Source organism: Lichenostomus cassidix, chromosome 12, assembly GCF_008360975.1.
Source record: "Lichenostomus cassidix isolate B80296 chromosome 12, HeHo_3.0, whole genome shotgun sequence".
Taxonomy (NCBI): Eukaryota; Metazoa; Chordata; class Aves; order Passeriformes; family Meliphagidae; genus Lichenostomus; species Lichenostomus cassidix.
In genome coordinates, this window is record NC_139493.1 from 15,017,319 (window position 1) to 15,039,497 (window position 22,179).

The following is a 22,179-nucleotide window of genomic DNA, read 5'->3' on the forward strand; positions in this document are numbered from 1 at the left end:
ATCCTTCAAACACAAGTGACACTTAAAAGCTGCCATGTCTGTCCAGACCCTGCTATAAAGGGACTGCTGGAATTTACCAGTTCTCTTTTCTGTGTTACCACCACCACAAAACCATCAGAGAAGACAAATGCATGTTGTAGCAGCCAACACCAATCCCTGTCCCTGCACTCCAAAATGCATAACCTGTGTTTGGATTATAAAGCTCTGGAGCAAGAACTGAATATTTTCCTTTTAACTTTTACATAGTAATTAGTATAATGAGGTCCAGGAATGCTGATTCTACCGATCACCATAAAGCAATTAAAATCCTGCCATGACTTCCTTCAGCCTTTTTGCTACTGATTTACTACAATTAGCTTGAAAGTCCTCATGAGTCTGCCTGTGAGCATTAACAAATCTCAGGAATAGCAAAACAAATCCTGGAAAAAACAAACATCTTTTGATATCTTGAATGTCAGAGATGTTCCTCTCCACACAGCAGTGATAATGAGTTGAACAAAAACCACTTGAGTGTGAGCCCCATGAAATGAAACAATACCTTTAGGTAGGCACTTCTCAAGGTTTTTAATTTGGATTTTTTTATGCTCTTCTCCACATTCCAAGTTGATGCTAAATTGTGAGAATCTTCATCCAGATGGACCAGCCCATCACTGTCTGTCCCTGTTTCCCTTACAGCACCACAGCTGGAAGGACATGGCTCTGTTTATCACTGGCTCCTCAGATGAAAAAATTAAGATATTCACATCAGCTGGGTGGTTCAAACTCTGGAGAGGGAAGGGGCAGGTCTGTTAAATTCCAGTTCCCACATTACCAGCCCTGCAGTGTTTAGTGTCATGCGTTTGCTTTTTTTTTTTGTGCCAATTATTCAGTTTGTGGTTCATGGTCAGCCCTTTCAGCATCAGGAGCCTCTCAGGAGCATTTGGGTTACCACCCTCCATGCACAGCACTAGCTCCCATCCCAGGAATACAACAGACAATGTGGAGGGTGGTTTTGGGAGCTCTGCCCTATGTTTTCACCTACTCACTAATGTCTGCACAGGTTCTGTGTGACTTTTTACTTAAGAGTACAATAAAAGTAGTTACCATAGCAATTTTCACATCACTTGATGCTAGTGCTACCTCTGATAGTCAGCGCAACTTTTAATAGAAATTCTTACCAACACACCATGTGAATCTTCTGATTTTTTTATATTTTTGGAGGAAAAGAGAGATCTTAAACCTCCTGAGATTTCAGAAACATGTTGAGAAGCGGTGCCTTTGTTTCAAGGGGAACACTGTCTACTGCACAGTAGAAACTCAATGCATTTCAGAGGAGACAAGAAAGTGCCTCATTCCAGAAGTACTCATCATCCACAAAGAAGATGGAAAAATGTCTGCCAAAAAGAAGCCTCTTGCTCCATCAAAGATACAGCATGCTTAAAGAGAAGTTTTGTTTCCATGGTGACCGAATTTGGAGTAAGAACATCCCCTGCATCAGACACTGCTAAATCAAAAACCCAGTTGCTTTTGTTCATGCAGAGAGCTGGGTTTTTAACCCTGCTTTGCCCAAACAAACAGTTAATTAATGTTTTGCTCTCTAATTTTGCTGTGTGCAGCTTCTTTTTGTAAATGAAACAGGAAGAAGCAAGAAGGTAGGACTAAATATGAAAAACCTGATCTTGGAATCTAAATAATTAGAAATAGCTCTGGTTTTCAATAGCGTTCCAGCATTTTTAAAAAACGCTTATTAAAAATATCAGCAACAAGTTGTCCATTAAAGGCAGTTACAATCATGCCCAGGCCAATGATGTACAAGCTCTTCTTTCTTTGCCTTTTCTCTTGGATGTAACAGCTAACTCTTTCCTCATACTATCCATCTCACACTTACTAAGGAATGGGAAGAAAAGGATCTCCTCTGGGAACATTTCGCTGGTGATCTAATGTGCAGTGATCCATTTTTGCCACTGAAACTGAAGGTCCAGTTTTAGCACTTGGGTTTTGGTTCACTGAAAGAAAGCTCTGGCACAGCCACTAAAGCTGGGCCCCTTCCTGGGAGCTGTAAATCATCTATATCATGTGCAAGTTATGGCAGCTCTATGGAACTAAAAAAGGTCCAGAATGGCTCAATATACAATAACAAATAAATTGTGCTTGAGATGCAGGAATTAGAGTTAACTTAAAAGGGTACTTGACAGCTGCTCTTGCTTTTCTGCCAACATTTGCCAAGTTGCACAGCTCTCAGCATAGACAAATTTCTTTATTCTGCCCAACAAAATGCTCCAATATTTCTTTCTATATTAAAGAAACAATGCCAGCTGCAAGCAAGAAACCCAGTAAAACAATGGACATTGGATGTTTCCATTTAAATGTATCTGAAGGATCAGAGTCACCATTATTGAAGTTGCCCAGCTCTTTCCAATATAAGACCCTTTGTCAGTTATTTATGCCATTGCCAAGCTCTAGGTTGAAAGTTTACATGCTGGGTGTATGCCCCAAGCAACTTCTTTTTAATTTTTTTTTTTTAAATTTTGAGCTAAAACAATACAGCTGTTTCTGAATTAAAATGATGAAGGCAGTGTGCTGCTTTGCCCACAATAAAAAGCTTCCAACCTCTGCCTCATTTGGCTCTGCCCACCCTGCAATTTGGAACACAACTCAAAGCTTTGGCAACTACTGGCACAAAACCACCACTTTCTGCCATCTCCACGAAATCAACCTAAATTTAGCCACTTTACTAGCTTTGGAAAACAAAACCTCAGCTGCTTGTGCCTACAAAAATACATATTTGGGATCCTTTTTCTGAAGAGTTGCACTCTACATTTTAAGGCCAAAGTGCAATGTTTTGTCAACAGTCCTGTGTTACACACAAGCAAGCAGGCAGGAGCCTGACACTGAATAAAACATCTTTCTCTCACATCCCTTGGCTCTGATAATTTTTCAATAGCATGTTGCCTGTCAATAATTCTCACCAGACTGAATGCAAAAACAAAACAAAAAGAGAAAGGAACAGAAACCATCAAGCTGATTAATCTGAGAACTCAAAAGGTTCTTCACCAGTTTCTGAAGATTGGAATTTCTCACATCCAGTTTCAGCAGAACCTGCCATATGAGAAACACTCAAGACCTTATTTTCATTTGGAGCAGCAAAATGAGTATTTCAATTAACTTTGTGTACAAAAGCTACAGTTTAAGTCCTCCCAAAAAATCATTTTCATCTACTTTTATCAAGCTAAATGTAATGTTTTCATTCAAATGATACCTACAAACAAGCCTGTTTATTAAGTCAAATCTTGTGATATCAGCAGTTTAATTCTTCAGCACACATGATGATGAATGGGACTCCTTTCAGCTCACTTCACAACAGGTGTGTAACAAGGTGGAACCAAGGGGTCTCTGGAGATCCCTGCCTCTCTCAGCTGGCTACTGAACATAGCTAACAGCACACACCTCATTCCTAGGAAGGAGCAGCTAGATGAAATGAGTCCTATCCAAAGATTAATTTTATTAAAACCACTGGATATCAACCACCTCTTCTCCCAAAAGAAGGAACTGCAGGATGAAAGCTTGGCTCTCCACAGTTCTGCCTGTGCTCATGGGCCAATGTCAGGGATTCCAGCTGCCAGCATCAGCTTGACTCATGTTGCTTTCATCATACTTTAAAGAGCTTTCTTTAGAACTGCAACATGAAACACCTGAATACATGAAATTCAGTGACAGTTTATTAGCACTGAGAAGCATTTCTGGATCCTGCACTGTCAGGGCCTGGGAGAAGGAAAGGTTTTCTACCATGTCACAAAGTGCAGAAGGGGTCCAGAGTAGGGATATGGCCCTTTTACAAGTCTCACTCACGACCATCATCTTTACAAAGATAAAAGAAAGGCAGCAAATAAAACCTCTCTCTCTGTACATGCCACTAATGTGCATGCATGTGCCACAGCTCCACTGCAAGGGGGCAAAACCAATCCATCCCACTGGTATGTGTAGGCACACGGTGAATTTTGCCTCTAATTTCCACCACAGGAGTTCAAGCTACTCTGTTTCACAGCCTCTTCCTTTGATCCTGTTACTTGAGCTCCTTATAGCTGTCCACTTTAAATGAGAGCTGAATCTTTTGTTTTATATTCCCAGTCATATATCCCAGATAAGGGTAAATCCAGCATCAATATACTGTTCTATTTTGAGGGAGGCCTTATATCTCAAGTTGCTGCTCAGATAAAAATGCTTTGCTTTTATCATAATCTACTACACACAGCCAGACTAGAAGCTCAGGGCTGCCCATTTCTTCCCTAAGCTACGTTTAGTGTCGTTAACATCACAAGAAGATGACAAAACAAATATAAATATTCAGCACAGCCTCCTTTTAAGCTTCCTTTTCAACTTTTCGTAAGTTCCATGTACCTGAACAAGGAGGTGAATGCATCAAGCACTAAAGCTTAATAAAGATTTCCAATTACGATGTTTTCCTCTTCAATCTTAAAATTGACATTCATGATTTTTTTTAAAGGGTTATTAAAAGGTTCAAATAGAAGAAAATATTTGAGATCCATTGTACATAAGCCAAGAATTAAAAAAATGAGACTGGGAAGAAAGGCACATTGTAATTTCAAATCAACGAAACCCAGCGGTCAATAGGTTATAAATTGCTAAATAAGCTGCCTGTTCCTACAAGCTCTCTCCATGATTTACTCATTAGCACTTACAGAACAATAAGAGTTTACAAGCACCATCAGCAGAGCCTGTTCCTCACAGCACCCTGACAACTGGCCTTTCTGAAAGATGAGGGCAGGATGGCAGCAAGCAGGCTGGAGACAGCCTGGTGTCCCTGAGCCCTGGGAGAGCCCACAGACTGCGAGGATGAGATGGCTTTGAGCAGTGCCACATCTCCAGCAGCACTGCAGCCTGGCAGCCTCTTGGCACGGGCAGCCTCTTGCAATTCCACAAGAGCCATTACTTGTCCTGCAGATCCAAGAGACTTTCCAGGCTTGCTGATGCTCTCCTTCCAGTTATTCTGATCCCCAGAGCACTGGGATTTTCTGCCAATTTTGCATACACTGCTGTTTCCAAAAATTCCAGTTCAGTGTTTACACGTGTTTCACAATGATCACTCGTAACAACCATTGAGAGAGACAATATTATCATGTTTTAATTTCCTACGAACTGCTGGCTAAGGCTGCATAGAAAGTTGTGAGTGCCAGATGGTCCAATTTATTTTATTTATTCTTTCAGCATCTTTACGGAGTCATAGGCACTTTACACATTTTGCCATTTAAAATCATAAGCACTTTGCCATCACCCCTAAAAACCCTGCCAAGAGCCTTGGCTGATACCTTTGCTTTATCACCAGTACCAGTCAGCACCACAGGGCTGCCAGCAGCACGGCTGAGGTACAGTTAAGAGAACTGCAAATCCCAAACACCTCTTAGACAAACTGACTGCCAAGCAAAGCATGATCAGTGGGCAGCTATATTTTTTCTGGGAAATGCTCTCATTGGCCATGGACAGTGAAAGTCAAATACACAAAGCACAGCACAGTCAGCAGCATTTACTTTGTCACTGCTCAGATAATGACTTCTAACACTTTATAGAGACAAGCAAAAAGTCTGGGAGCTACTATTTCTGTTTCTCCCATTGGCTTTATCTTGGCTGACTCAAGAAGATGGGTCACTGAGATCAACCATTGATAAACAGTGGAAGGACCATCAGCTGGAAGTAATCTTGATAAGAGACATGAAATACTGATGTATTCCTATCTTACTTTGAACTCTGCCTATAAAGAAAGGCTTTTTGTCAACAGCCAAATAAAAAAGAAAAACAGAAAGTTACAAAAAGGACATTTGAATTTACAGATCCAATCAGCAAGTGTGGAGGTAAATACTGAGTGTTTTTCTGAGCTGGGCTGCAGCAGTTTGCTGAGGCAGGATCCACCTCCCCATCCAGGAATAATGGAAAATGTTTACTAGTCTTTTAATTTCAGTACCTTTTATTTTCTGTCTGAGGATTCCCATGACAGATCCCACAACAAAGAAGAAAAGCTGCTTTCCAGCCAGTTGCAGATCTAGCCAACACGAGAGTGGGATCCTTTACCATCTGCTACCTGGAAGCAGTTCAACATGCCTCATTTCTGCTAGGAAAATTATGAAGGCAATTGTTGTGTTACTCACAGTTATATTTAACAACAAAAACTCTAAAATATCATTTTCACCCAGTCCCAGGCTTCCTGGAGCCCGCTGTCATAGCTGTCTCTCTTCCCAGGCACAACTTGTTCTGGAACAGTCCCCACCCTCTTGCTGGCCAGACCTTCTGTGTGTTACCAGCTCCAAACCCAAACACTTTGTCTGCCTGCAAATTTGGGGGCAACTAGAACAGAGTCCTAGTCAGAGGAGTGGGACAAACATTCCAGTATTACAAAAAATTCCAGTTTTGTTCAGGATTTAATTTGACTTTTTCTTCTTTCTTTCATTTTGGCACTTATGGAGGTATTAGACTTTAGAAAAAAGTCTAATGGAAAAAGCTGGGGGCTATATCACTGAGGCCATCAGCCATGGAGAACATCTGGTTTTATTATTAATTGTGTCATTTTGGTTATCTTTTGCCACCTTTATTGCTCAAGTCACGTTACTGTGCTGTGCATTTACCCAAGAGTTAACCAACAGCATTCTTTCCTGCCGTAAGACAAAACAATATCACAACACAGGCCAGTCACTCAGCAAGAGGAACAGCTTCCACTTCATTTAGATGGAAAACAGTAATTTGAAACAGCCTTAACATGTGAAATATCCCAGATCAGATAGCATCAATTATCAGCCTGTGCTCCTTGGAGGCCAGTAACTTGTTCAGCATCTCACCTAGTAAGAAAGCCTGGCTCTCTAAAAAAAGTGCTAATGACTAAAACTCCAGTTTGAAAAAACAGTATCTGCACAGGAGAGTTGGAAGAGGGTTTGTTTTTTTCTGAGGCATTTAATTTATTTGAACAAAACGCGTCATTTTAGCTTTAGTTACAGTTTGACCAGCTATACTGCTGCTTCCCAGGGAACTACACATCTGCAGCACAGAGTCAGCCACACTGCCAGGATGAACTTTCTCCCCACACACTGCCCCAGCTGTTTTACTCTTTTGGAAGTGCTCTAAATCAGCTGTCTGACAGCCTTCTCCAGTTAAGCCACACTGCATACAGCTTTAAAGTCCAATTGCAAATCCACTGCCTGGGGAAGTTGCTAATCCAGAGCCCTGCAGCTGTATCATAATCTGAATTAATGCCTCTGGAACTGCTGAAGAGGTAGAAATATTATTACTCATTTGATAGATGATTGAAAGGAGTTTTCCAGGAAGGCAAATTCAAAGCACCATGTAGATGTTATTTCCTGAGACTTTTTATGTAAACATCAGTGGGAAGAGTAGAGGAGGAAGACAGAGGTCAGTAGCTTCCCAGTTCAGACCATTCCCCCATAGGAGGGTTCCTCAGTTCCAGAGAGAAATTTTTTCTTCTTAACGTAAAGACAGCACTTAAATTGCTCTCCCTGTAAGCACTGAGCAGGTGTTTAGAGATTACCACAGTTAAAAGATCATGGACAATGGAATAAGGAGAGCAATGCTGAGATTTGTCTTCATACTGCACAGGAAGGATGTTTTGGGGGTTGTTTCTAGACAAGCTGCAATTGAGCCTGGGTGTTATTTAGTCAGAAATCCTGAAAAAGCCCTTCAGTTGCTCTGCAGGGGTGGCAGAGAAGTGCAAGTATTTGGAGCCAGGGGGTGACAGCTGACACCTCTCCCTCTGCCCTGTCCCTGTCCCCTCAGAGCAGCCAAGACTGACACAAGGTGACTGCAGGAGAACACCAGAGACACAGGCATTGTTCTCTTTGATTCAGAGACAGCTCCCAGCAGCTGGCTCTGCAGGGACCCAGCAATCCCTACTGCCTCATCTGCCAAAGAACACCCAGTGAGGGATCCCTGAGGATCTCTGAGCTCCTGGATTGTATCTTCACCACGATGGAAAATGAAGTAACACTCAAAACTGCAGAACAGAAAAGCATTATCTGTATTACAGTGGGCTTCCTTATCCTCTCAAAAATCCCCATGAGCATCATCTTCATGATCCTTCCCACTGTGAGTACAGTCCAAGTAATGCAGTTTTGCACATGGGACATTTTCCATGATTCAAGGAGCTGAAGCCACTCTTGCCTCCTAGCATAGCCCAGCAAAATCCACAGCTACCAGGGCTCCGGGACAGTTGCAGCTCCTGCAAGTGTGACATTCTGCCTTGGGGAGGGAGAAAACCTATCCACCACACAGTGAATACACATCTTCCCCTGGGGTGGACTGGGCAGACGGAGATGGGTTCTGTTCCTAACAAAAGGCTGTTGCTCCCACACAAGTCTCTCTCCAAAGACAATAGGAAGGCATCATCTCCCCAGAAATGCCATGTCCTCAGGCCACACTGGGGCACTTCTTGGACTATCTGATCCATAAGCACCAAGTCTAAATGTATTGTGTGTGTCTGCCTGTCCTCACAGCTCAGGGTGATGTTACAGGAGGAATGAACAGGAGAAGGGAGTGATCCTGCCAGGTGGCTGGGCTGGGGCAGGGCCAGCACAGGGCCAGCAGTGTGGTGGAAAGGGATGTTTCTGTGTCCAGCCCAGGGGTGTAGAGCCACGGGGCATCCAGAGCTCACAAGATAATTCTCTCCAGGGGGAACCTGGCTGCTGGCTGGGCTACTCTTGGAGCTGCAGCTGTGCTGAGCCAGCCTGGAGTCAATGTCTAGACATTCACACATGGTTTTGTTGTGTTCTACTAACTACACATGAGCATCTGCACTGTTTTCAGAGAAAAAGGTATTTGCCACCAGCAGAAGACAAATCTACAGGTGACAAAACCAGGCAGAACTGGCAGATCCTGAAATGCCCTGCCCACTTCTACACCTGCTGAAAGCATTAGTGCTCTTCTTGCTAACCAGCACTTCTCAGCAGTGAACTGAAATGTTTTCAGTCATATTCTGGACTTCTGTTACACACACAAGTTATTGCTCACCTGCCATATTTTGTCCTGATTTACCAGCTTGGACAGATCATCTTGAAAAAGCCAGAGCAGAGCAGTGGTTCTGCTCAGAGCCTCTGCCCTCAAACACTCAGCCAGGCTCTTAACCCTAAATCCCCTCCTCAGCCAAGGGGCTCCAAGGTTATTTAAGCTGGATCACTGTGGGGTTTTTTTTTTGCTCTTAGTCCCTGAACATTTGCAGGACAAAAACATGGCTTTGCCTCCCTGACACCTTCCTCGTGGCACAGCTACATCAGCTGCTCCTGCAAGCCTGACTGTTAAAGTGTCTATAAAGAGAACTCATGGTATAAAACAGCTGCACAAACACCTCTGGGGGATGTTTCACAACTACTGCTTTATGTAAAATCCCACGCACAGAAGGAGCTTCAGTTTTCACTATGTCAAACCTCATATTCTGCTCTCACAAATGGTGGAATAATTTATTTTGTCACAGCCTGATGACGCTCTGGTGCCAATGTTCCCCTGACCCACATACTCCCTCTTGAGCCATTTGGAGGGATGGTTCTAAAGATCTCTATTTTTTAATTACTTTATAACCTGTGATTAAGATAACTTGGAATACACTCAAGGGAAAATGAGGGCAGAAAAATTAACTCTTGAGAAAACCACAAATTGCTAACATGAAGTGTACACATTTCTAACACAAAGTGCCTGCATTTCTTAAATTAAAAAAAAAAGATGCTATGCCTCATCACCTGGAGCTGCCTCCCCAGCCTGAAAGCCAGGCTGTACCATTTAATTATTTGACTTCCTAGAAATTCACATTGCCATTTGAATTCTGTGAGCACATTTTAGCTACTGACCCAAGTTCACAGACCAGACATCTCTGTCTTGCCCTTTGTGAAGCAACACAAACATGGTATTATTTTGCTCACCATTCCTATTTCATTTGTACTACTTATTTATTTTTTTTAAAGATAAGAGTATCAATGATCACTATGTCAGCACTGGGATTTCTGGATTCTCACAGGGAGCTATAGCCAGACATGTTGGGCTGCAGAGACTTGAAGAATATATATTTGTAGAGCCCAGAGGAGTTGTTACTGACAAAAAAAATCTACAGGTGCTTCATGAATTCATAGACATGACAGATACTCTAGCACTGTCAGAGTTCACACATGATAAAATAATTGATTTATCTCAGGGAAAAATATGTTGCTTTCTTCAGAAGCAAATGACAAAAGTTAATGATACATCTGATGTTACATTATTATTTTGATTGTTTTTAATCAGTAAAGACACTTCCTCTGAATTGGTTTTATTTATAGCTGTTCAAACCAAGCCAGACAAGAATTCAAATTGTGGAGTTTCAGATCTTTGTAGAAATCTCAAATTCATAATGCTACTTTGAACCAGGTTAGTTCAACTTCCCAATTCCTCCAGAATTATACAGCACTCATCATAAACCCTGCAATCACCAAGCTCCAAAGACAGGCAGAGCAAGCCTGAATACAAGCCTGCATTGCACTGCCTATGGAGGATGCAGCTGTGGTCAGTCTGATCAACAAAGAGATCCAGAAAACCTTCAAGCTGTTACATTAATGCTGCCAACACAACATTTCAGAAATACAGATGTGCTGTAAAGACACTGTTGAACACCAGCATGCTTTGTGCCACTAACTCTCATGGGAGCACTCATTCCAAAGCAGCTTGTCATGGCTTAAGGAGGGTGATTTCCTTTTCCAGCTGTGCAGCTGGACGCCCCTAAAACAGGTTTGCAGCAAAATCCCAAAGACATTAACCGAGTAGCCCAAAGTCCTGGTGACAAGACAGTTGCCTCCAAGTGGCAATTCCTGTCTTCCTGTGGCTGGATCATTGAATAAAAAGAAGTGACTGAGAGCTCAATGCAGACACCTTTCCACAACCACAGAGAACAGAAGAAACCTTCATAGAAGTTTGGCTTTTCTAACAATCAAAACACAAAACACAATACAGTAATCAGAAGTAGCTCTGTCCCTGTCTCCAGACCTGCCTGCTCTTTCTCTCAGCATTTCTATGACCATGTTAACTTTCAGGTTTGTAAACTGTTGTTTTCGCGGGGGTGAATTAATCCCACCAACCTGGCAGCACATCAAATATTTAATAAACACAGCACTTACACTCCCACACTAAGCACTGTGTGTTGTTGGGCTTTAGCAGGACTCAGCCTTGTGTTGCTAATATTTAAAGTCTAGGTTTTTAAAAAAGAGATAAGTTCAATTTAAGAGTTAGTTCTGTAACCCTGTCTCATTTTATTCCTTGCTTTAAACAAAGCCTGATTGAACTGGACTGTTTTTCTTTTCCTTGTACCATGCAGAAGTGTGTTGGCACTTAGAATGCAGAGATCTCCAGGAGCAGCAGGAGCATGTGAAACCAAGGGCTCATGGTTTAATTTTTACTGACACTAATAATCCTGAATCCAGGAGACCAGCCTATCACTTTACTTGGAGAGACAAGCTATAAGAGAAGGTAATGTGATGGAGCATAAAGGAATGAGGGGGTGTTCTCAATTAAATTTTGTAAGAAAATCAAGGATTGTAAAAGTAGTTAAACAGCAATTGATTTTACCACTAGGTACTGGCTGGCAGAAGGGGACATGTCACTGGCATGGAAGGATAGGAAATGATGCTGCAGAAATAAAAGTTTGTAATGCTTTGGCAAGGGAAACTGGAGAGAAGCTTGCTACTCCAAAGTTTCTATTTGCAAAGATCAGGATTTCTCAGCAGACAGTAACTGTACCAAAAACATCCCTATACACACTAAGCCTGCCACACCTGTTTCCTTTTTATCCATCAGGAAAAAAATATCAAGTCAAAGGCTCTATCAAACTTGTCAAAACAAGAGGATGTTCCTGTGTCAGCCTCATCAATCACTGCTGACACTGCAGGAAATGCAGTACTCAGTTTCTCATGGACAATAAACACTTCTTATATCTGACATTGATTTCTTGCTTGTCATTTTTGTATTAATACCTCAGCCCAAAATGGAAGAAGGGGAGTAGAGAAAGACAGAGGTGAGACTCTTAGTGGATGTATTTGTGTTTGATGTTGCTGATAATTCACACTGGCCCCATCCAATGAGGAAGGTAAACTCTACTGGCCACACAATGGTCTTTAGTGCTGTAAGGCTTTGATAAGGCCATGTATCTTAATCTTGTTGTCAGAGTTAGAAGAGGACATGAAAGAGAATAAATAGAGGTGGGAGAAACATCTGGTTTCTAAACTAGATATATATTTGTCCAGAGCTGAAAAGGCTGGCTACATCTCACTGTGTTTTGGGATTCATAACACTTTATCAATGATTGCTGTGAATTAGGAAAATGGCTATAAGCTTCATTCTGCTGGAGATTTGTATTCCTATTGTGCCTGCAAACACCTCAATCTAGCCTGGCCCTATATCCCCCTAAAAAAATAGAGGAAATCAAAACTCCCAGGCCACTGAGGCACATTGTGGCATCCCTGGGCTGAGATGCAGTGATAACCCACATCTGCCTTTGGCAGGATGCTTCACCTGGGGCAAGTAACTCATCCTTGACTGCTGGGTTTTCCCCATCTGTATAGGAAGGAAAATTGTACCTGACAGCAAGAGGGCAGATGTTTGTGAAGTGCTCAGAATTGTTCCGACAGACCTGGCTCCTGCCAAAAGTAGGAAAATCAATTAATCCATCTCAGTGCAAGTCCATCTCAGTTCCAATCAATCAAGTAATCAGCTGCCTGAATGCTATTTTCTATCAGTTACACATCTATTTCTCACCTTGTTTTAAAATAAACATAGTTTATTTGGGGGAGAGGGTGTTGTAAGCCCCACACAAGAGTGAAATTTAATTTCACACTAGTTTTTCTCCCTCACAAAGTGCTTATTCACCTCTAATCTCTTTCTGGTATCAAGCCAGGCACCAGAGAAATGCACACTCAGATTAATTTCTACACTCAGTACCTTGATATGCCTTGAATGAAATAACAGACCAAGTAATGGTTAAGATGCAAAAATGTGGCTTTTTTGGGAAGCAAATGATTGGAAGTTGCACTCAAACTACCCAAAAATATTTCTGCTATGATGCTGGGCAGCTGGTGTGCTGTGACTGCTAGTTGTTGCAGTAACCCTTGTCTTATTGCTGCCTCAGTCATCTTTTGTTTCTCCCAGCAACAGTACAGGAGTTTTCACAGGAATGTGCTTTTGTTCTGTGTCTTGCATAAAGGTCTCTAATTAAGGCTGCTACATGCTAAATATTAATGTTTAGCATTTTCATGTCTTCCATTATGGCCATTCTGTGTTGGCTCGTGCTGCAGTAAGGGAAAAACAATCAGCTGTGTGCCTCCAGGGTAATCCTGCTCTTAGCAGAAGGAAGAAACTGAAATTCAAATTCAACGCCTCCTTAGCCAGGCCATTTCTGCTGACTCAGGTGTGTGTGTGTGTGAGGAGCAGCTGCCCTGGGGGATCCAGCGCTGCTCTCACAGCCTCACACTCCCCAGGCAGAGGGGAACCCTTCTTACTCTATCCCAGCACAGAATCCAGGGACAGCTGTGCCAGAGAGGGGATTTTACAGGGGCATCAAAGATGGGTGGTGCAGATGGGCAGGCATCTGAAGGGGAGTTATTGTAAAAGCTGGACTACTCATTCTGCAGAGACCCCTACTTTAAAAAAGCCCAACTCTGCAGATCTTTGGTCCCCAACTCGCAGCCCTGGGACCTTTTTCCCAGAAGATTTTTAGTATGCTGTGGCATACAGCAAACTCACAATAACCAGGAGAGGCTCAGGATAAAGTGGCAGCACATGAAGGTAATTCAGCTATGTAAATAGTGCTCCAGGAAACACAATAACTCTTCTTTAAGTGTGTAGCAGAAAGCTTCATTAAAAGTTTGTTTTGAAGTAATTTTTTGCTCTTTGTTCTCTCTCAGTTCCTTTAAAGTTGTTTGGGCTTTTTTCCCCTTGAAAACAAATCATAGCTAGAATAAAGAGACCGCTGACCTACATTCTCACAGCTGTGTTATACTTAATTGTGAGACATGTCAAATGAAATTCAGGAGTGATCATCACCAAGACAGACTGCGAAAACACCTACTGCTCAAACTCCTAAGCCTCTCCATTTGAAACCATCAGAATAACTTCTTTGAAAGCTCCAAGCAGGATGTCTGAATTTTTGTTTGGAGACACATGAGGGCAAGGCTCTTCACCTGGTGTTCAGCCCTCTTGCACAGTCCCTCAACTACTTGGATACTCTGCTGTGGTCTCTGTGCACTGCCAGCACCAAATAAACCTGTGAGTATAACAAAGTTCAAGTCTAATTTCAACCCCTTGAGTAAAAAATCCCATAAACCATGAGTCTACCAGGTCAAAAATGTACAGAGCTGATGTGAGAAAATGAAAGTTAGTGAAGACTTAGGAGATGCATCCAATCCTAAAGCAAAGAAGTAAACTACTGATAATGAAGAGCTGGAAGTCTTTATTCCATTTGCTTATTTGGATAGTATTGTAAAAACTCCTCCAATTTCTTGCTCATACACAAAAACCCCCATGTCCTGAATGTGCTGCAGAGTTCATGTTTAAGGCAGCAGACTATTTCCTAAGACTGCAAGTTTTTCCTTTGTGCAGCACCAGACATTCCATAAGGGAACAAAGGCTCTTAGTGACTTTCCAAGCTCATTTTAAGAGGCTTTTGCTTATATTGCATTATTTCTCTCTTCATTGACTCTCTCAGTAGTCTCTTGAATGAAGGACCTGACACAGCAGTGACAAATCTAGCAAGAAAGCAGCGTACAAAAGACAACATTAAACAACAATTGCCAGCTTTTTTTGATCTCTGAGAGGATAGAGGAAAAGGGTCTGTTTGTATGATGATGCAAAGTAAACACTGGGCACAGAGAATGTTTGCTAAGCCAATAACCAGGTACCACCACACGTGGAACAGCGAGGCAGCTGAGACTGATGAGCTGCTTTTGCTTTCCTTGTAAGGGCTTCCATTTGGAGCAGGAGGAAGATATAAAAGAGAGGATGATTTAAAACAATCCTCTTGAGTGAGCAGCAGCCAGGGCTGCTCACTGGATGGGATGAGTTGTGTTGGCAGTGTGTGGACTCAGGCAGAGCTGAGCCTGGGCCTCTGGGAGGAGCTCAGGGAGAAGGGGCAGAAGGCAGACAGCCCCTCCAGGGAGTGCTCTGAGCACTGCAGGCTGAATGAAGGTGCTTGGCCTCAGCCAGCGAGGCCAGAAGCACAAAACAAACCAAGCTGGTTCCCTCCACAAATTCTGGCACTGGTGATGCTCCAGGTGAGCCTTTCAGTGAGAAAATGCAACTCCTACTACAGATCTTGTGACCATGCTGAGCTGAGAGTCTCAGCCTAGAGGAAATCATTCCTGCCCCACTGCCTCTCCCTCGCTCTGGCAGCTCATGAAATATCCTATGGATGTTTCATCCTGTGAAACGTCCTCCCTCCCCACTGCCACAAGTAGAAACTGCTGATTGCCCAGACAGAGCTCCTAATGAGTCCCCTGGTATTTACAGACACTGTTCATTTGGAGCAGCGTTACCTTGTGGATAATTTTCCAGCATAAGCAGGACGATGCACACCAGGGCATACCCGACAATCATTATTTCTGTCACCCATTTGTACAATGACTACCCTGAAAATTCAGGTGAAAAATGTCATTCTTGTTAGAGAGAGAACACAGCTCTGCCACGGGTGTACCAAGGAACATTGGTTTAGATTATTTGAAAGTGAGATTTGTCCAACCTGTCCTGACTTTCAACATATCAGAATTGACACAATCCAGCCAAAAGAAACTCATCTCTCTCATATTCATTTCTGAGAAGACTTGGTATATTCCAGCTGTTCTCCAGTTGTACAGCAGTGTAACCAAAATAATTTTTTCAGCATGTGTAATAATAGTTTTAAACAGATTTCTCATGAGATACAGCCCAGTAGCGATAAAGAAAAAGCAATTATCTTTTAGATACATTGTATCCATATTTACCATTCTTCACCAAATCTGTTTCATCATTGTCAGTTTTTAGAGTCCTTAGTAGACCACAACCAAAAACAGTTAATGGGAAATAGTTCATCCTAACAATGAGCTTCTCCATTCAGGGCAGGACATGACAATAAATACTGATTTTGATGAATTGCATTTCCAAACATCCTATCCTGTGCCTTACACCTACACCCAGTGGAGCAGCAGGGCCTGTGTGAGCCCCAGGTACGTTTTACATCCTGGTTCCCATTTCTGCCCCAGTAAAGACAAAGGCATTCCCTTCTGTTCATCTAAAATGAAGAGCAAATCCTCCCATTTATGCCAGTCTGAGCCATCTCAGATAAAAATACCAAACCTAAAGCTCTGCTCAGATCTTGCTCCTGCTGAATCTCCTGTTCAGTTTGACTAACACAGGAGATTCCACTCAAATTAACAACCAAATATTGGTATTTATGCAAATAGAACAAGTGGTGATGTAAACTTTTGAAGTTTGCTTGTGTGTGCTTCAAAACCAATAAACAGTATTTTTACTTTGAACCTTCCATCTCAAACACTAAGAAAAAAGATGCCTTTCAAGTAAACAAATGTAATTCAAATCAAGACAGTACATGCAGTGTGAAATCTTCCACCACATCATAAGGCAGCAAGTACAGTATAGCTCAGCTGTACACCACTAATGCCAAGATTTTGTAGTAAAAACATTGACAGACCCTTAATTATTATAGTGCCTCCTGGCAGCGCTATAATTAGATTGAACATAACTATTAGTCATCTTAATTAGTACACACATTCCTTGTTTAGCACAATAAAAATTACAAAGCAAGGATGCCACTTAATTAGGTGACCTGGGAATTGATGCCTACCTATATTTCACTTTTATTTTAAGTGTCCTCACTGAGATTAAATCTAATATTTATAACCAAGAATGGGTATTTATATGGTACTCCACCTGTACATAAAATCACCTGTTAAATTAATATATATTAAATACCTCAAGGACATTTCTGAAGTTATGCCAGCAGTTCATTTGGAATTGTATTCCAAGGAAAGAAATACATCACAATTTTAGGAACTCAAGGTTAATTGCATATTCTAATAAGTGTCTTACATGCCATAAATTTAAAAGAAAAGGAAGTGCATTCAGTTAAATCCCATCAACCTTCCAGTTCTCCTGATGGTGCCTCGTGTCCTAGTGAAGTGCTTGGACCTCTTTAAACCCTGGGCCACAGATGCTGTCTAAGCCTCCACTAAGTAGCCACAACTGTAGAGAAATGGTTTTTAATTTGGAATCTCATCCACCACAAGCTTTAAACAAGTGGAAATTTGGTGTAAATAATCCCTGGTACTATGAAAATCTTCTGCACTTCACAAGCACCCTAATTCCTGCAGTGCTGACAGGAAGCTCCCTGGGGACTTTGGTTGGATTTTGGGTCTCTGTTTTCACCTCAGAAGGTGGCAGAGCAAGGTGGTCTGGACACTTTCCCATTTCACAGGTCAGCCAAGGGGTTATTTACCTGAGGCTTATTGAAGCTTCTGGTTGAAAATGAGACCAGCTGTTTGTTTCACAGCATCAGACAACAGAATTGTTATCTACAGAATTGTTCATTATATTGAACAATTTTAATTGCACTAGATTCATACACAGGCTTCTTCAAAATAAAAGGTGCCCACTTTGCCATCCACAGACACAGCACATCCAGCAGGAGCCACAGAATGAAGCAGCTGAGAGGCTGTGGTGTGCACTGTCACTGTGGATGCACTGACACCACCCTGTGCTGGAGCCCTGAGTGGGCAGAGAGTCTTTCAGGCCACAATGAACAGCTTCAGTGTGTTACACTGCAGCACTTTGCAATAAAACTGCTGCTCAGAACAAGAGCCCACAAGAAACAACGAAGACAAAACAAAAAAGTCGTAACATTTGGTATAGAAACCAACGGTGTTTTCTTGCCAGGTACCTGCTGACATTGCCAGACTCCAACCTCCTCCCTCCAGCCCAGAAAGCTCACCACAGCACTTAGCAATCTGTTCACACCATCATTAAACCCATTAGCCCTTAGTGATGGAAACCTCTCTACAAATGCCACAATGCCACTGCTCTGTGACAAATCCCCCTCTCTCTAAGTGGTGAGCATTTAGTATTTACTATCATGGATTAATTTGAATTTAAAGGAAAAGAAAATAAAGAATGAAAAAAATTGATTCTGTAGGCAGACTATAGTAAATATCAATATGTTTCATCAGAGCTCCTCTTTCATTAGTTCTAGACCAATTACAGCAACTATTTCTTCTCCGGGATAATTCATCAAGCTATTAATTAAAATATGGAAAACATGAAATTCTCTCTGACTTCCTCACTGCAAAGGACTTTCCAATGATAATTGTTACAGATAAGGAGAAAATGGAAAAGTTATTGTTTGCCACAGATTAAGAGACTTGCCAAAAAATGTAGAAGAGCTGATATGCAATGCACCCAGCAATAGAAAAGTAATATGATACACGTAAACAATTTAGGGCAACAACAATATAAGTGTAGGGACGAATTTTTCTTACCATGACTGGTTTCCCAATTCCTTCTACTTCATCAGACTGGAAATTTTCAAACCACAGGCTCCCCAGGAAATATTTCTGACTACTGCAGGAAAATCTTTCAGTGATGTGGCCCCAAGGTGATTGATGTCAGGGTCCAAATCCTTCTGCAAATCTGCACTGTGATTTCTTGTGCCCCTATGAATAGTGAGAAGAGGCAATTACTGGAAGTGTTTTGTCCATTATCCCCAGATAGCCTGACACTTCTGCTGGAAAGGTCTGCAGATGTAAGTTTTTAACAGGGACAGAGAAAGCAATGTCACAGGGCTTCAGCTTCGGCACACACAGGAGGTGAAGTTGGCACCATCTCTCTGATCTGATGAAAGAGCACAGCTCAGTCTGCATTGGATCATGTATCTGCCAGATTTCCCTCACAAACTGATAGTCTGCCAAAACAAAAGGAAACAAGTGAAAAAAGTACAAGGCCAAGGTTCACGAGAAGTAATGATGCCACAGTAATGCTGTGAGGGGGACTCGACTGACCAACCCAAAACACAGCAAGGATTCACTCTTTTTCTTTCTAGGTGGACACAATTCTTGCTAATTCCCTATGCTGTCCATCCCTATGCTGGCCCCAGTGCACCTAAGGAGGCTCATCAGGGAGGCAGGAAAGCCCAGGTACCACACACTTATAATTGAGAACATTTTCTCAGTCCTCATATCCTCCTTCCTGCATCTTCTCCTCCCTGTACCAGACTGGATCTCTCCTGTCCCAGCTGTCATCCTCTCCAGTCTCCAATAACAGTGTTTTGGGTCACATTGCTCAGTTCTGATCCAGTACATCCTCTCCCATTAACACTGACAATGTAGAGCAAGGCTCTGCTTCACTCTCCTCTCATGATTATTTTCTGTTTTTGCAGGCAACCATCAGAAACACCTTCCCATGGCTTAGGTAAAAAAATCACTTTCCCCTTCACATTGTTTCTCCAAAATTATACTTAAGAAAGGAGAAGGTGGTGCCTGACAGTGAGGGTGGGGAAAAGAATGAGGAACAGCCCCACAAGCAGCGAGGATGAGAAAGGAGCAGTGCTTATCATCACCTACACTCAACTTTATAATTTATTTCTCAGCTTCAAGACTCCAGTCTTGGCAAATTCTGAAAGACTAGATAACAAGGGAGCAGGTGATTTGTTACATGAGGAGACATTCTGCTCCAAAGTGAAACTTATACAGAAAGAGTTCACTGTCATCTCCATCAAGAACAGCACTTTGCAACTGGGGAGAACAGAACGAGCAACACAGACTCTGCTTTTCCACCCAAAATACATGCTCTTATTTTTAAAATAGAGGACTGAAGAATTTTTGCTTAGGAAAGATTTATTCATAATAAATAAAAGAAAAACAGTTTTGAGCTGAACTGCCTTCCAAATTAGAGCTTGACTTTAGCATTTTCCATTTTACGAGTACAGCCTCTTGCTTTTATTAAGAGCAGTTGAAATTTCAATTTACTCGTCGTTCAATATAGTTCTTCATTCAACCCACAAAAAATACTCAATTTATTGAAATGTTTCAGTTTCAGATCAATTCCAAGCTAATATTTGTTCAGCTCAGCTAAACTGAAAACCAGAAGCATGTCTGTGTTTAAATATAGCGGAATAATTTCTTCCATCCCTGTATCTATGTCAGCCTAATCAGGTCACCAGTGGGAACTGTTGACTGGTAGAAACACGAGGCTTTCTCTTTATGAAAAATGACTGACCTTGCTTTAAAGCAATTTAGTTTGTGTCAACATTGCCTTTCTCATTAAATAATAGGCTCTAAGTGGCATATCCATTCTTCTTCAGCATAGACAAGAGCTCTTCAGGCAAGTTCTGGGATGCTATTTTTAGGCATCTCATAGTAATAACCTGCTCAGTGCACTGTTTGGAGTATGTCTACAATAATTATTCCTTGTCTGCTCTGTTGTATTGGTCAGTCCCAGAGAGAGCTCATAAAAATGTTAGATCTGCACCCTTTCTTGGATGCAGAAAGCATTTCAAATAAATGTAAGCATTTGGTAGCACTCAGAGAGCTGTAAATAATACCAGTGCAACAAGTTCATTAAACATACACATCCCTCTGTCAGAAAATGCTGAACACCTCCAGCATAATTCTTCCTCGTTTAGGTGCTGAGATGACTCTTCAACCACTTCTCACTAATTCTCCCACATTTGCTATTTCCTCTATATATTACCTGGCCAGTCATGCAAGTATTGGGAGATGATAACACAGGTAATTTCATCTGTCAGAACCAAATGAGCAATGAGAGGAAATACTTGATTCATTTGTCGTTTTTCTTTTTTAATATTTCTTTTTTCCTTTCTTCCCCCCCCCTTTTTAAAATTTATTTTCTCATTATGGCCATTTCAAATCATCTCAGGCTGCGTTGTAAGAAGGTTCTCAGTCCAGATCTCAAGGTGACATGCATTACATTAACCCTGTCAGTATTCCCAGTAATTCCTTAGTATTTGCTGTTGTGACTACCTAGTTCTCAGGAACTGTGCTCCCCTGGAACTAAACATTAGAAATATGCAAAATCAGCCTGAGAGGATCTAATAAACACATTTAAATACATATTTATACCATCCACATTATTAGAGCAGGTCATTAAATCCTTGCTCTGTGTATTGGCTACTAAAGATAGAACAGAGGCTTATTCAGAGTGCTCTGTAGTGACGAGTCATCTCTACTGGGAAATCATGGGAGATATCAGTCCTGTTGTAGCACACAAACAGCTCATCAGAGCTTTTGAATGATTTATTAATGTAGTCAATCCGGTAGAGTTTTACAGTGGTTATCAGAGGGCTGCAGTTAATAGTGTTGATTGCAGGGTTTGATATCCTCATGTGCCCTTTGCAATGTAGCACAGGCCAGACTGGACCAAAGCCTGGGTTTAACAAACCAGTGCCTGTCTGCATCACAGACCCATCTTCAGCCCTATACAGACATTATTTATAGGATCCCTTAGGGTTCTTCATCAGATCTAGTGCAGTGGCACATCACTACCCTTCCTCCAGGTGATGCTGTTATCAGCATGATGTGATTTGTCATTTCTAGGTTGATGACATCCAGCTCTGTGACTTTTCAAAGCTTATGCTGTCACACCATTTCAAACAGACTGAACTAAAGCAAAACTGCTTTCACTTGAAGTCAGATAATATAAGGTCTGCTAATGGGTCTGGGAACTTTGGAACAAGCTGCTGTCTCCCAGGCTAAATTCTCTAATTGGAAGAATAATTTAAAGCTTTGTGTTAGGAATTAGTGTGTTAAATTTATCTCAGCATGGCTCAGATAAATCTGAAAGCAATGCAATACTTTAAGAAGAGATTCTTAGCCCTGCTCCAGTGGGTCAGAGCGAATCCCACTGGGAGCAGCAGTGCAAGGGCAGGAAAGCAGGCAGTGCAGTCTCCCTGCCTCAGCCTGACCTCAGCCAGAGGTGGAAGCAGCTCCTGTTGGCCAACCTAAGTCACATCATGCACATTGTCCTGGAGCAGCCCATGTGTTGTTCCTCAGGATTCAGCCTGGATGGACTCAGAGCAGCACTCAGGGGTCAGGGAGGGCTCAGGCACTTCATCACATCAGCTTATCAGCCCCAGTAACAAACCTGAGAGCTTGAGCCAAATGAGAAAACAGCAGCAGA

The 22,179-nt window shown here is 41.9% G+C and overlaps 1 protein-coding gene across 2 annotated transcripts in view; it reads right to left on the reverse strand.

The window, feature by feature from the left end:
* LOC146431812 (uncharacterized) overlaps positions 1-22,179 on the reverse strand; it is a 92,317-nt gene that overhangs the window by 22,979 nt on the left and 47,159 nt on the right. Inside the window, exon 7 of one of the 2 annotated variants that reach the window (XM_085072158.1) lies at positions 18,525-18,876. The exons of the other annotated variant lie outside the window; for it this stretch is intronic. The gene's annotated coding sequence lies outside the window, so the exon portion shown is untranslated. The remainder of the gene's footprint in view (positions 1-18,524; positions 18,877-22,179) is intronic. 2 annotated transcript variants of the gene reach the window in all.